The 16,708-nt window shown below is 37.5% G+C and overlaps 1 protein-coding gene across 1 annotated transcript in view; it reads right to left on the reverse strand.

Annotated features, from left to right (window-relative positions):
* LOC108779581 (dipeptidyl aminopeptidase-like protein 6) overlaps nucleotides 1–7,279 on the reverse strand; it is a 44,658-nt gene extending 37,379 nt beyond the window's left edge. Inside the window, exon 1 of the mRNA XM_018547018.1 lies at nucleotides 7,239–7,279. The gene's annotated coding sequence lies outside the window, so the exon portion shown is untranslated. The remainder of the gene's footprint in view (nucleotides 1–7,238) is intronic.
* Between the last annotated feature and the right edge of the window lie 9,429 nt (nucleotides 7,280–16,708).

Below are 16,708 nucleotides of genomic sequence, written 5' to 3' on the forward strand. Positions count from 1 at the left end.
TATCTCATATTCGCGATAAATTTGCGATGAAGTTTTTTTATACCGCAAAACGTAAAACACAAAAGTTTATTTTACGAACTATCGGGAACTAATTATTCCATAAAAATAGAAGAGTTTTTATCAGATAAAATTATTGCGAACGAATTACTCTTTCAGAGGTGTTGAAATCAGTTGAAAATTGTTGAATACATTTTAACACATTAGCAAACATTGATAATTCATTCACGTAATTTCTACACACGGAGCAAACAAATATTTTACATCGCAGGACGGAATACGCCATAAAGTATTCATGACTGCCACTCGGTTTGACTCCGACCACTTTTTTTTACTATTTTTGTTGTTGCGCGCGCTACTACCGTAAGAGCGGCAGATTGTAACAATAAATATCCTGTGTTCGGCCATGCGACAATTAAAACCGGTTATTACATTTTCAACATGGCTTACGGATACAATCGGTTCCGTTTCCTGGACGTCAGACAACAGCAATGTGTGCACTCATTATTAAAAGTTCCTTTTGTGTTCAATTTTATTTTATCTTAATTCCTTTTTGACTTTTCCTCAAATTACCGAAAGTTATGTTTATATACAACCTAATATATTTCATCCGCCCGAAGAAAGCGGATGTCGATGGTTCGACGTAGCCTAAAACATGTGATGTAATACGATGTTTACAGCGTATGCGTTTTACGACGACGGCCTTTTCCGTTTCTGCTGACTCGTTTGTGAAGTGACTCCACCATGACTCACTCTTTACATATATACATATATATACATATATATATATACATATATATATACATACGATGTTTGGTCTTTGCTGGCACTCGACAGAGCGATGAGTACGATCGCGGGAAGTTGAAATTCCTTTCGATTCCGAGCATGGCTTTTCGCCAAGATAGACCAGCAACCGTGTGTTTCCTGAAGATTCTCCTCCCTGCGCTTCTTCTGTCCTGCAGTTCTCTCTATCTTCTCTCGTCTAAAATCCACTACACCAACCTAAAAATTTCATATAGATACGTAGATTGGGGTAATATGGTGGAGAGATTGGCAGGAAAATTGTGAACGAGAAAAAACGACGTTTGTTCTTTCTACTTAGACTCCTCCTCATAGGTATGTCTTGAATTCTACAGCAGATCTAGAAACCCGAATCTCTTCGAAGTTTTTGACGAAAGGTATCTTTTATTTTTTTTTTCTCATGTTTCCTTTACAATCTTCTCTTCTTACGTCGAGAAGCATTTCTCACTATGCATTTCTCGCGCGAAGAGCAGGTGCAACATCCTGCATGTCGAACTGCTATGTCGAGATTGCTGAAGTTACTTCCTAATTGTCCTACTTTCCGCGGTGAAATTCATAACTTATTGTGGTACAACGTTGCAGGTGGCTTATCACGCCACGAAATAAATATTACAGGGTGCTGCATTGACGCAGAATCCTGAAAGTTTCCATCGTGTTTCAATCACAAAAAGTTCGCAAGCAAGCGCTGCTGTCAATCTGCAGCAGCACATTAATTAATCGCAGACGAATATGAGCGAGGCTCGCTCGGATTGACATGACGGATATTCCTTCTCGTAATAAATAACGATTACATGGGTCGAGTACACGGGTTTACGAGAAGCATTTTATCTTACCATAAATCTTTATTCTATTTTTGAATTTAAAAGTATAACTTAAAAATGCAAATTAAATTCACACTGACATGGAAGGTCATTATTTTAGAATTAACCCCATTAAGCATTTATTCGCATATTCCGGGATTAATTTTCCAGTTTCATTTCATCTTGACGGAAGAGGTTGTGTAATTAAATATCCTTAAATTAATTACGTAATTCTGCCATCAGTCAAATCTGAGGGTAATAGGAAAAAAGAAGTAGAAGAAGCTGAAACAGCTTCAGAGAGATGGAATGTACTTGTGTTTTCTTGCAAAATCTCATTCTTCTGCTCTTGTCACTGTGCATTCTATTTTCTCTCATCATACTGCTTGAAAATAAAGAGACGATCACGGTAGATCATCAAAGGTAGAGAAAGAGAGAGATTATGATGTAGAGAAAAAAGGATACGCGATACAGTGTCGGTGATGCTGCGATTCTCGAATTTCCGTGGAATGCAATGCGCGAAGCTTACCGCTCATGCAGAATTCTCTGAGCGTAGCACACGCGTGGTACTCGTAATCTTCATGTCTGGAATTAATTTGCAGCTGCAATCGTGGGAGCACCGACAGATTTTGTCGTTCAAACCTTAGATGCATCGTAGTTGGGTCAGAAAGATAAAACTTTTACCGCTCTTCCATCTCCACGCTAATTTCTCCGGTCTGAAATTTCTATTCCACATTAATTTCACGAGAAACACTGATTGATATTAACTCGCGTTGATTAAAGATAAAAGATATGATTAATAAGAAGGTACAATCTGAAAGGATGCAATTTAAAATATAATATACCTTAAAAATATAAATTAACTTTTATTATTGACTTGAGGTCTATTTCATTCAAAATGTAGTTTATTTTTTACTTATTTAATATTTTATTAAAAAATTTTTTCTCTGGTACTTGATAACTTCATTTGTCATTTATCCACGGTTGCAGCTCTATTTGTAATCACAAGATCGTGACACACATGTTAATAAATGACACCCGTGTGAAGCTGACCTTCCAATATTAAAAAATCGATTTTTTTTCTTCATGCATTCGTTTGCTCATCGTTTGCTCACGAAAATGATTTTTTAATTCGATACCAAAACTTAATTTTGTTGTATCTTTTGAACTAAGGGTGAACAAACGAAAATTCCAACTGAGCATTCGTGAATAAACGAAATGACACGATTGGCATCCAACGACCTGATGAAGCTGTATTTCTTTCTCTGTGTAATATTCGACAGATACTTTAATCAATATATCCCATGACACGTCGAACACATCGCTTCGAAATACTTGTCGATCATACGTTTTTATGTCAGAAGCGCGGAACGATCGGTCTGACATACTCAATTACAACGAGAACAGAAAAGCCGTCCAACAAAGTCGTAAAATATGCAATTACAATGTACGCCACGTACACGTATACTTAAACCCTACAGCTACCGACTCGAAATTCCGTTACGATTGACCACGGTCGGCATTATAAAAATTGTGACAAAGTATTTTCCCTCTTATACCTCAAACAAGAATATCAATAATCGCAGACAGTCCATTCAACGATGCTATGTAAAAAGAACAATTAGGGCGAAATACCTTGTCAAATTAATGATAGTTGATCCGAAAACTCCCTTCGCAAACTTAATATGCGTAAGTGCGTTTACCGGCAATCGCAAGCTAGTGAGAGGCCGGACGTCCAAACGAAAAATTTTATCAAAGAGAATTTTGACGTTTTTCTCGCACATATGATGAAAACGGAATTTACGACTAGGTTGTTGAATAAAGAGGACGATATGTCTCTCTAAATAATTAGCTGTTAAATACTAAAAACGCGAAAATATGATGAAAGAAACCAGTACATCGCGTCTAGTGATTGGCTACGAAGCTGAGTAAAATCAATCAGTTTTTCTCGAGGGAGTAAACAGAGTACAGAAGAGTTTGTGCAGGAAAATTTTTCGCTCAAAGGCTAACGCTCGGCAGTGATTAATTTCTTTCTCTCGCGGCGCACTTTGCGCGCGATAATGGAGATTTTCGTGAAACTTTTCTCTCTCGTTTCCTTGCTATTGTCAGCTTCCTCGTCGCACCTTCATGCCCATTAGTCCATCAATTCTTTCGATGTCAGTGACGGTGTAGGTACTCGCTGCCAATAGACAGATCGTTCTTCCTTATCCGAGTATTGGTACTCTTCTGGATTAGGCAGTGCGCGGAAGTTACAGTGACGTAATTTAAAAGCCGGAAATGTGCAAAATCGGAGCACCATTAATCTAATGCCAACCACATAGACATTTAAGTTGCTTCTTTTACCTTTGGTTGTTGCCTTATTTACATTGTAATTTACAATATTCAAATATTGGAATATAAATAATAGGCTATTGTAAAAATTGTAACTCTTGAAACGAATATATTATAAAGAATAAAGAAAATGATAAGACTTTATTTAATTTGACAATTTTGTATTTTTAGAAAAAATATTAATAAAAAAAAAACAATTTTGCTATTAAAATTGTTGCTTTTGTATATTCGAAAATTTGTTATAACAGTTATTCGATGCTACCGTATAAATTTTAATTCAAAATAAAATAAATATTGTCGAATGGAAACATTTGTCTCAGTAATAAGAATTTACTGCTGAAAATCTATTTTCTGCAATTATAATATTTTATTGTTGAAACCTATTTTGTCAATAGAAATATGTGTCAATTCTCTCTCTATAGTAAGATAATTTTTAAATATTGCAAAACTATTTTGAGCAAATAAAAGCATTTTAAATTGCGCTGTTACTCATAAAAATTTATCACGATTACACGAAATGTCAAGCAATTTTTTTCTTCATTAATGTACAGATAAAAAGAGGTATATATCGAAAAAGCTATAGAAAAATAGTTGTAAAAACTGTCGAAAGTGTTGCTTTGAAAGATCAAATCTTTTGCAAAATTCCACATTCTTTTGTATCCCCAGATTGTTTCTTTTGTATAGCAGGAAAACGTTTCAAATTTCTTATATATACATATACGTTGTAATCGCAATCGAAGTATTGGATGTTGAAGTGTTGAACGGAACACCGCGTATTTCGTTGAAAAGCTGTTTCGAACTATCACGGATATATAATCGACGGCGTTGAACGCGAGGGAGTGACGATTAACGAATTACCGAAGTTAAGAATCCTCATCGCAACGCCATTATCGCGCGGGACAGGCTCTGATGTCGAAATTGATTATTGCAACACGCTCGGCGTTACCTCAAGTTATTCGACGCAATTACGAGAAATTTATCTCACCGCCGTCGTTCTCCATTTACGTCACGCTGTGAAAATTTACGTAACTCCGCAACGAAACTTGCGCGTAAATAAGGCTTTCTGCACACCGGTGACTTGAGAATACTCCGATGTGTTCTCCTTATTTCTTTCACCGTCGCACTCGCCTTTTATTCCCGATGCTGACCGTAACGATATTATAACTTCATGAATTGTCGCGTAAACCAGGAGACGAGGAAGATAGATATCCTTGTACGGAGAATGCGCGCTAAATCAGTCTATAAATCTACAGATCAGCGGACGCTTCTGAATCAATCCGATTGAGAGATTTACGACTTTGGTATTGCGTGCGACTTTAACCATCGAGTTCGAAATTTGCCCGGATCGGATATTCTCCTGTGATTGGTAGGACCGATTCGATACGTCACATGGCGTAATGAAGTGCCATATCTGCGACGGAAGACATCGGGTGGTTGCAGGAACGGGGTGGTCGAAGGATAATATCTGCGGCCGGGAGTTTGAGTGCGGTCAGACGCGTGATTAATTGCCCGAGTCTCTCGAAACGCTGACTAAAGGCCCGCTGTTCCGCATCCGCAGGTCTGGCACGTCGACTGGCTTGCAAAATTAATAACTAGCAGCGTTAGATGAAAGGTAGGCTTAAGAGGTTTCTCGTCGGCACGCCCCGGCAACTGTCGCTCAACCCCGTCATGCAATCCCGATCTCCTGAAGACACTACCCCACACGTCATGGTTACATGTCAGCAATTTCTGTGGGAAGTCATAATGACGCTTCGTTTCCCGCAACGGGAGAACCCGAGCGCGAAGCGGTCTTTCTTTCTTTTCGTTGTAATTATTTTACAAGCGACACGCAATCAAATAGTTAGAACGTGATGTTTCTAGATATTGAGAGGATTCTAGATGTTGAGATATTTAGAATTTATCGAACTTACGATATAGATTATTCATGTTTTTACGGAGGATTACGGTCTCCGAAACCAGCAGATATTTTACATAGAATCTTAAAACGTCGAACGTACAGAAATGGAACTAAACCCGCGGATTCCTGCATTTCCCAGGGCGACTACTATTTACTCTTTTAAACAGAACATAGATTCCCCGAAGGATTGTCTTCGATAGCTCGCACGGGTACAATCTGTATTCCTTCTGTCGAAAGATGGACGATTTGATTGTGAAGAATGTGCAGTCTACGACAAATTTGGCGACGAGTTCGCTCTTGAAATATGAACGTAAAATACAAAATCGTTGTTGAAAGAGAAGACCAAGGACAATATCGAATGGGAAATTGTTATTCGAGACAGAGTGAGGCAGAGATTCAATCGCACTCGACCTTCTAAGATGTCTACTCGAAACGCTTAGGGCAGGAGTTGAAAGGAGATAATTGAACGGTGTGTCGTGGACTAATACAAAAGTATCGCAAGTTTACTGCAACGATTCACAGTTAAATCCGTCGACACCGATCGATACGTATTTATTATTCATTAAAACGTGGCTCCGAACGGTGTTTATCTTCGCGAGTGGCGATTAAGCGGATCTGGCAGCTGGGATATTAATAACTCAGATCACATTCGTCGTCACGTGCTTGGGCTCCTCTAATAATACTCATCTATTCTTACCACAATATATTGCAGCAGGTTTACGAGCTCCCGCGACACAAAATGTGTACTTTGTCAAACTGTCAAACTAATTGCAAAGTATCTTGCTATCCATAGGGGTAACGATGTGTACGTTTAGGTTACTGAAGTGATATATACGTGTATGTTCGTTTGCAAAATTCCTTCGTGGTTTCAAGTCAATGTGATACTTACAAAAAATTGGATGCATGCACCTTGCTGCGGCTTGCATTATAAAACTCGAAGATCCTATCTTATTGTTAGTGTACATCTCAGTGGGATTGGAAATTGGAGTCGAAGAGAGATCTTGTTGATAACATGGAGATAACACGCACACTTTCATATACACAATGTAATATAGATTTTAATATTTTATCATTAATATAGCTTTCTAAGATATTTATTTGCAACAACAATATTAAATTACTTGTCGCACAATTAGTTTGCACTGGAAATTGTATGAATTCACAATAAGAAATATTTATTAGACACGAAGAATCATCTTGATTGGATATGTCGTTTCACATGTATATGTTTAATATTTTATATTTCATACTTTTAAAATGCCATCTCAGATATATTATATCTAGATTGAAGTAATAAATTGATATGAGAGAGAGAGAGAGAGAGAGAGAGAGAAGTAATTTAATTCCACACGTGTTAGACAACTATCGAAACGTTCCAAGTTTCTTGCCGCTGTGCGGCAGACTCGTTTACATACTTCCACTGTACCGTATGGCGACTCGCAGATGCTATTTAAACTTTAAGTGACTTTGTGTTGAAGAGCCTTAAGCACGCTAATTGAAAACAACGACGTACCAAAGCAGCCACAGGCGAGCTAACTATGGCCGTGGCGATTCGCGTGGCCCACTTAGACGGATCAGAATAGCATGAGGAGTGTGCGACAACGAAAATTTTGGGAGAACCTCTTATCTGCGCGTGCGACGAAAGTTTCTCGCGATATCTAAGATCTAAGACATTGTATCGCTACCGGCAAGATTCTGCCATTTTATTTTAGACAAAATTTCAGGATCACAATCAGAAATTATCATATAAACAAGCATGTCTAAAATAGTCCCTTATCCTTTTAATATTAACTCTAATCGGTAGTATTTGCGGATTCAGTGTATTTTTTATGTATCTTTGCTTAAAGTTAACGTAATTAATTACTTTTTATCTTGAAAGTAAAAATTCGAGCGATAATATTCTATAAAGTTACGTAAGGTTGTGAAAAATATTTGTTATAAACAATTTTTCACAACGTTGACGAAAATGTTCACAGGACTCGAAAAAATCGATAAAGGTTAAACAACGGGTTCGATCGGTAAGAGATCGATAGATCGATCGCGTAAGACCATAGCAAATCGCGTAGAAAAGCGTGAAGAAATCAATGGTTACATTTTAGCATCACTGTATAGCGATGCGGCGACATTTAGAAATATCACGACTGAAGAAACTCTCAAAGCAACGCAGAGTGCTCTCTTTTCAGAGTGACAGAGCGACAAATTACAAGGCGTATCAGAGATCGTCAGTCGGTAGATTTCATGGATCGTGAATCTGTGAATCTCTAAATGCATCTGCTCGCTCGCACGAGAATTGCGTCTAAACGCTCGTGTTTAGATGCATCTTACTTTACGGAGTATCCCTGTTGTATGTAAGTTCGGTGTACAAAGTTACAACGACGAACAAAGCGAGGATTAACTCAACTATCAGTGTAACTTGAGCATTTCGAGTATTCGTATCCGGCTGAAACATATCCGTTGAGTAAAGATATTTCGTCGAGCGATGCAGTAGAAACGATCGCTATAAGTCAGCCATAGCGCGCAGTTCGTCGAAGCAGTGATCAGAGTTGTTGCAATTGCATTAAAATTCCTTACGGTTAAGTGTACTCGAATCGATCCAAGTAGCATCGTCCTGGTTTTTGCGAAACTTGACTGGACGTAAGAACTCGTTTCAATGAATTCATTGCTGTTACATTTCTCGCTCATATCGCCATTTTTCTCGGTCTAATGTCTTCTCGGAAGCTGCAGCGAAGAATATTATATTTGAACATTTTTAACGAATTCTGTACTATGAATGCACAGGAAGGATTTTTTAAATAAAATTCTACTATAAAGTTTTAACACATTCTCTATTGAATTAAATTCGTGGTAACCGGCACAATGGTTTAAATGTTTCCTTAGTTGTAACTGTTATATATTAATTTTTAATATTTATGAAATTACTGCATTTATATGCAGCTTATATAACTGGTTTCACTATTTAAAACAATACACTTCAATTTGTATGTTAATTTTTATTAGCACTTCCATTCGCACTTATCACTGTCGTACGTCAGTAATATATCACCATTAACCGCGTTTATCATTTGAAACGAAAATATCTTTCATATTTTTCTGCAAAATTCACCAGGAAAAATAGTAATATCAGATTATGTCAACGATGACAAACAGCGTTCGTTAAAATACGTCTTAAAAATTTAACTGAAAAATTGCAACGTGCAGCATCGGGTTACGTATCGAATCATTTTTTCAGCACTCTCGGAAGTAAAACTTATGTTCGGACGTTACACAAATTTCACGACGTAAATAGAAGAGCGTTCGTCGCATTCGTTCGTTCCTTTTTTCTTTCTTTTCGTTTGTAAAACGAAACTCTGGCGGTTTCGAGCTCGCGACTGAGTAAACACTTGTCGTGTGTCTAATTTTCTTTTCCCTCTCTTCACGTTCGTCGTTCTGTTGCAATTTTAGTTGTTTCGTTTTTTACATCTATTTTTTCTCTTTCTCTCTTTCTATACTTCTTTTTTCGTCTTTTTTCTCATATCCTTGTTTCGGAAACACAGAAAAACGAGACCTTAACAAACAAAAAAAAAACAAGAGAAAAGACAAAAGAGCCAAATTTACTTTCGAAAGAATACTCGAATGCCAAATGGCTGGAAGCATTTTGGTTCTATATTTTCAATTGGTCGAGGATTTGCTGGCCGAAAATTCAAACCCATCCCTCGTGGCGTTTGTTCTATTTTCATTTGATAATATCTCGGCGTTCGTCAGTTTTGATAAGCGAAACAAAGGAGAACGTGGGAAGGGAAAATGGAGACGAGAGAAAAGGAAGAGATCGAGAAAGCTCTGGGGCATCGAGGTAAAAGATGTTCTAGAAGACACAATTGGTGGAAAAGTAACTGAAAGTGAGGAGCTTTTCAGTGTGTAGAATCATAATTACGGTTCTATGTATATGTAATCACTGTATGCGCTTTTTTTAAAGCGCGAAGTTCAAAAGCATATAAAAAGGTTTTCTTTCGGCATTCGCAAATGTCGTTTCGCGAGTAATGAGGCTCCTACGCAAAATGATATTGAATGGAATATCATACGCCGCGCCGTAATAATCTCATTGTTTTCTTTCATTCAATGCCTTTCTCGTTTCTTTGATGCTGACGCTATATATAAAATATGCGTTTACCATTCCTGCGTCCAAAATAAAGGAAAAAGACTTCAAAGTTTAAGGCTGGTATTTATAGTCGATTCTTATATTGAGGTCGTCTTAAGTACAGAGTCTTAAAATGTCATAAGCCAATCAGAGGGCCGTAATAGCATCTTAAGGCATTACTTAAAACAGTCTTAAAATAAGAACCGACTATGAATACCGGCCTAAGAAAAGACGAGCAATTCACAATACTAATCCTTTACTTATTCAAATAAAAGACTATATATCTTTTTATTAAAATTATTTTAACACATCTCGTAAATTATAATACCTAATCGGTTTAAGGGTTAATTAATTGGATCTTGAAATTGATGTGTAGATAAGCTTGGCGATTATATCTCACATCAACAATTTTATCGGCATTTTTAATTACTTCGCTCGAGATTGTCGCATCTCTAATTCAGGTTTTCTCGATGACCGACCAGTTCTCCGGCCACACTTGCGAACAATCGCCTCTCGAAATTCAAGAACAATGAAAACGGTGGAGAAACCAAAGGAAACTTTGTGGATCGGGTCATGATGGAAGTAATATAACTTACTTAAGTTAGTTTTCACGGGCTGACGTTTAATTGGGTGGAGGAGGAGAAAATGAAGAATCATAAATAATATTTTCCGATTAAACAGTAGTAAACGTCGAGACGTAATTAAATCGGTCTCGGAAATCTATTATCTCATCTCGCGCATATGTAATACTTATCTCTCAGCAGTATAATTTTTTTTTAAACGATTAAAGTGAGAATGATTTATCGCGAAAAATCTTTGTATGAGATAAAATGACAGATTTTGCATTTATAATTTTTTTTGTTATCAAAGACTGATATTCATTTCAGTCAATTTCTTGTATTTGAGACTGTCCTAATACAGTTTTAAGATTAGAGTTACTTAGAGGGCTGTAGCATTTCAAGATACTACTTGAGACCTATTGCTTAAATAAGAATGGACTATGAATATCGCCCTAAATCCCATTTTCGAAATAGTGCTGTTTAATATAATTTAAATTACTTCAGATCGAAGCTGGTTGTAAAACGAACTCGTTTCAGCTAACGAGACGAAAAACTCTTCGAAAATAAACGCGCATGCTGCACTAGCAGTTGTCAGGCGTTATTTCATTCTCGAAATTGACAGTGACATCGATCTTTTGACGCAACCACGCGTCAGTATCACGCTCGAAATGACACATGCAATCGGATTCCCGCGGGCAGAAAGCGCATGGTTAATCGACGAAAGATTGGACGCAATATTCAGTGTGTGATTGGAATTAACTAGACGTTTATCGTTCCTCCTGTTGAGAACCTTCGCACTTAGGATCAAACATGGATAATTTGGGTTTCCGAATGGCATTTGCGTGCAAAAGGGATGGGGATCCTCGGGGGAGAATGCATATTCCCAAGTGCGAGATTATACTCAATAACCCTGCGCACTGCACCATTTAAACACAGACGTGCATAGCAACGGCCGACTCAGGTAGTGAGATCAGCTAAAGACATACAGCATGGATTGTGCAATCCGACGTGTACATTCGACAAAAATGAGAAAGATAGGATACGAAGACGGACAGTTTCTGTCCTTCTCTACTCAACGGTATGTTACAGGGAGATTGGCTATCTTCACGATCCCTCCCCCTCGTTTTAGTTGATCATTAGATATAATATTTAGATATGGATGGCGCGATCCGTGCTCTATGTCTTTGGGATCGGTGTAAGGTTAAAGGTCGATGTCTTGATTCTCCGGCGCGATACACCGCGAAATTACCTTCCAGGTGAGGCTTGTCGTTCCCATGGAAACCAAGTTAGCCCCAACTCCCTTTCTCTCCTAGGTCAGGACTCTATCTACGTTCTCACCCATTTACTCACCACCGCTCCGCTGGGAAAACGTCCTCCCGAAACAAGTTGCGTATTTATTGCCGTAACTCTTAAGCCTGTTTTATAATTGCGTAAACAATTAATCGTAAGAATTAATCAGTCATAGTCGAATATTTTTCTCATATATTTGATTGTGATTGGTTATTAATTCTTACAACTGTGGTAACTATCCCTATTATTGTGCCTTTGTACTTAATTAAGCCATAAAGAAATTAACAGAATAAATAAGAAAATTAATTTTTTTATTATATTTAATTATTAATATAATAAAATTATTAATATAATAAAATTTTAAACTTATCTTTTTTAATGTACTCTATATTAGAACTGAGATTGTTGTGTTATGAGTATACATTGAAATTATAAGTAACTATAATTCAAATAATGATTCATATAATATTAACTGATACAATTAGCGTACTATTATCTATTTTAATCATATGTTAAACTGAGTCATGTAGAAAGGCACACAAATTAGGGGCACATTAACAGGAACAAAAACATTTTCTTTATTTTTGTCAAAAACAAAATATTATAAAATATTAACACTTTTTTAGATTAAAAAATATGAAAAGGAAAAGAGAAATAGTTAAAGAACCGATATTGATTTCAAGTAGACAAAATTAAAGCTACAATAGTTAATAGTTACGTAATTCAAGTAATGAACAAGTTGATTTAAAGGCACACTAAAATAGGGACAGTTACCTTGCATCGTTTACAACTACGCTTACGTAATTGTAGAATAGACTTTACACATTCGTTAGATTTGAAGTACATTTGAACAGCGAGGCGGCTTTGACCACCCGCTTTGATCGACCACCGATTGTTACCGCCTACGATAATCCCACGTAAATCGTTACAATTATTTGTATGCGTCCAGGTAATAACGCTAACGAGTAATGACGGTACTGATCACTCGAGTGCCCAGTTGGTGTAAACCAAATTAACCGATCACCCGTTGAACAACGACCGTTGACTTTTCATTTTGACTAGCGTGGCTAATTAAGCTAATTCGATACGGAGATACGATTGCAGGAAGCGCGTGCGCTCTTAATGAGATAATAATTTGCATATTAATGCTTTCCCATCGGAAATTTACTCTCCGCTTAGTATGATGTAACGTTAAATTTTATCCGCGTAAAACAACAATCGCTTCGCGTCCTCACTGTTAATCGCCTTGGCTGTTGATTAAAAATCGAAACAGCTACAACGCGCCAAGAATTACTCAACGCTATACGTTCCGATCGACATTAATTATTCCCTGGAATTAATGGAACCGCTATAGAGAGCCACACCCGGTTTATCACAACATAATACATATTTCAAATAACACGATATTCTGGTATTCATTAGTAACACGTTTTTGCATCGAACATTAACTATTTCGCCAAAAGTGTAATATAATAATGTTGAAAGTATAATCATTCAATTTCTAGTGCACCATCCTTTCGCGATGTATTCTGCGACGCAACCGATCGCGAAGGATCTTCAAAAAGTCACACCGAACTGCCAAAACGTGCTTCATATCGCACGGACACACGCGGCATGTATCGATATACGAAAAGTCGCGACGTTCCCCGATATATGCAGCGTCCTTCCGCCGCGACGCCGACGGGAGACCGAGTGCCGACTGCCGACCGACGAATGTACGGTCCCGAGATAATTTTCGAGACGTCTCGGGGATCGGATTCGTCCTTGCCAACATGACGTCAGCTCTAATCCTCGCCTTCGAGAAGTGTCGTTTCGAAGTCGGATTTATCCTGAATTCCAGGGAGGATCTACCCTCCAGTTGGCAGTGTGCGTGCCTCCTCTCTTGGAGGATCGATACAAGAACGACCACGCATTCTCTCTTATCTCTCTTGGAAAGAGAAAAGAAAGTTCCTTTAAGGATCTTTCCTTTACTTATTTTTTCTCCCTTCTTAATTTACGATATATTTAATTACTTACTTCAACATCTTGTCTACTTTCAATTTCGAAGCTATCCCCCCGTCATCCCAAAGGGATAGCCTTTTTTCTGATTATCAATCTTATCTCTGCTATATATATGTATGTGTGTATTTATATAGTCTGAAAATTTTTCGAACGAATAATCTATTGTAATCTCTTACTTATCCAATTGCACTTACATTGATCCCTTCCAATCTGAGATTTTAAAAAGTTTCAGCAATTTGTGTAGTTCATTGATGAAATAAAAGACAAACTAATGGATAATGGAAAACCGTCCATCTATTACAGGAAACTTTCGATTCATTAGTCACGCTCTCTTACTAATTTAAAAAATTAAATATCTGTAATTTTTATTAAATTATGCATTATTCTCTGTATCTAAATATGTGATTAAAATTTATTGTTCAAAATATCATTTTTATATAATACAATATATTTCCGAAATATTATATTTGAAGGCTCCGAAGAGCTTAAATTTACTGAGACATGAATGTGACGTTATTGAAATAAATAATATATTATTTATTTTTTAATTCTTTAATGTTTTATCATTTTATTTTTAACATTTTTTAAGCTTTTTCCGTTATGTATACTGAAATTTTTAGTTGCATGATATCTGACCAATTTGCAAAATTGCAACGTTAATAAAATGTGTTGTGCTTTACGTATATTCCATTTCCATTAATGGATCAATATCGCTCTTTCAGGCAATTACTCGCTTGACGAACCTCGAAAATATATTATCTATGGGCTTAGCTAGCTGAGCCACTGTGGAAGGAGAGATCAGTACCTCTTTCTCTCGCAATATCCCATTCCACAGATATCGTGGAAATGTCGACAACTTGTCAGACATTCCGAGCAAGTCGTTCCATAATACGTATGGTTACACTCTCGTCACGGGAACTAGAATCTATAGAAAGATATTTTAAAACGGCGTTTCTTGCAGTGAATTGATTCCACAGTTTACTGCAGCTCCGTTTACACATTTAGCGGATAACAATCTTTTACATATACCCACTTTCAACTCTACAATGCACACAGTGTCTTTTCCAGCGAAGAAATAATTCTTCGACGAGAAATATATTCCTGCAGTAAGGTTTTCCCACATATTTCTCCGCGAATTTTCTTTATAAAGAAGAGTATATTTTTTTAACGGCGGGTACGTTTTTTAAGTTAAAAACTTTCTTCGTAACTTTATTATCGATATCGCGAAGGATTTGTTTCTCACGTTTTGCCGACAATCTGGTTCTGTTAAACTAATAGCTTGCGGTAAATCGCATGTGAAATAGATCGTCGTTTAACCCGCTCCTCAGTGACTGATTATCTGCGTTTTACTCTGTATTACATTACATACATATATCTATAGATGAAGACTATATATACACGCATAGAAGGGTGACGGTGATATCAAAACGGAAATCTCGATATGCAGATGAAGATTGAGAGCGAGAACCTGGGCCAATCGTGGCGAACGTCCGACTCTCTTTTCTCTTTCTCTGTCCTATTCATCCTCCAGGGGTGAATTTCTCATCTTCTTCATCCATCCACTGTAGAATATTCAATCGCTCATCCACTCCGTTTCGTCAGTCAAGTGTGAGTACGAAATTCAAGCGAGCTCCTTCACGAAGTTTCACCCTTTTAGCTGAACCAAAAAGTCATCCCTTTTTCCCTTAGTTTCAAATGCTGAATATCTCCCGTTTTTCAAGCTAGTTGCATTTTTCCGATCCTCGTCCAGGTCGCTAACGACTCCACTCGGACTTGACAACCTGATATGCAAATTTGTCTTATAATGAAAACGTTATAAGCCGGTGAATAAGAAATAAGCGCGCAGCGCGTAAAACTTGAAGATCGTAATTGAAACGAGCATTTTTGCGTTTATTATTAAACAGCTGCGGTTTCTTTCATAAATCTTGCATTTGACAAAAATAAAATGTGTCGGTCGCATTTTCTTTTTGTTAACAAGACACTTTTGAATTATACAATTTTATAATCTTCGATAATAAAGAACTTTTTTTTCTATTTAAGGCTTCCAGTTAATATTAATTACGATGTTGCCGCGTCGTCGAATTTCACGGCAAATTTTGCATTTGTGATTATTCGGCAGCCCGGCAACCAACCGATGTAAAACAATTATAGTGCAGCATGAGGGGGGGGGGGGGGGATAACCGCACAGAACACGCCGCCGCACACTAATTACATTGTAATATTCAGGCAAACGATATTTCAAAAAAACTATGCTTACGCGCGACAACGCTCGGCCGCGGCCGTCGCGGCTTCGTCGCTGTGTAGAAAATGCTAATTACATGACTGCTTTGGGCACGTCCAGCGTAGTTAATTCGACGTCGTATTAACACTGTGTTTAGCGAATCGCGGGTTTCGCCGTGCGATTTAACCCATGCATTTGTTTGATGGTCCTTGGCTACGAATTAAAATTTTATTTGCTGTCGCAGAAAAATTTTCTCTCTTCGCGTTAATTACCCGTAGCGTCTGTGCGCGCGCGCATTTTATTCCTCGTGTATAACTCATCCGCCATATAAATGCTAATGAAGAGAGAACACATTTATTCTTTATCCATCTCATTTTATTTTTGTGCCAGAAAATGTACCCTAAATTTACGTAATTCGTACAAATTAAATAATTCTGATTTCTTTTTCTTTCTATCTTTTCTGCCGTCGTGTCATTTCTGCAAGTCGTGTCAAATCTATTTTAAAGGACATTTAAACGAGTCCCTTCGAATAGGGTTACGCAATCAGCTTTCTCTACGACCAGGTTTGTTAGCGTGCTTTTCTCCCGGCAAATGCGGGGGCTTTTCGCGGCCTAATGAAAAAGCGAATTCAGCGCAATCGGCTGGATAGGCGCAAAAGATAAATAGAGAGTGAGAGAGAGAAGACAAGAAAATACGTGC

Source organism: Cyphomyrmex costatus, unplaced genomic scaffold, assembly GCF_001594065.2.
Source record: "Cyphomyrmex costatus isolate MS0001 unplaced genomic scaffold, Ccosl1.0 scaffold60, whole genome shotgun sequence".
Classification (NCBI taxonomy): domain Eukaryota; kingdom Metazoa; phylum Arthropoda; class Insecta; order Hymenoptera; family Formicidae; genus Cyphomyrmex; species Cyphomyrmex costatus.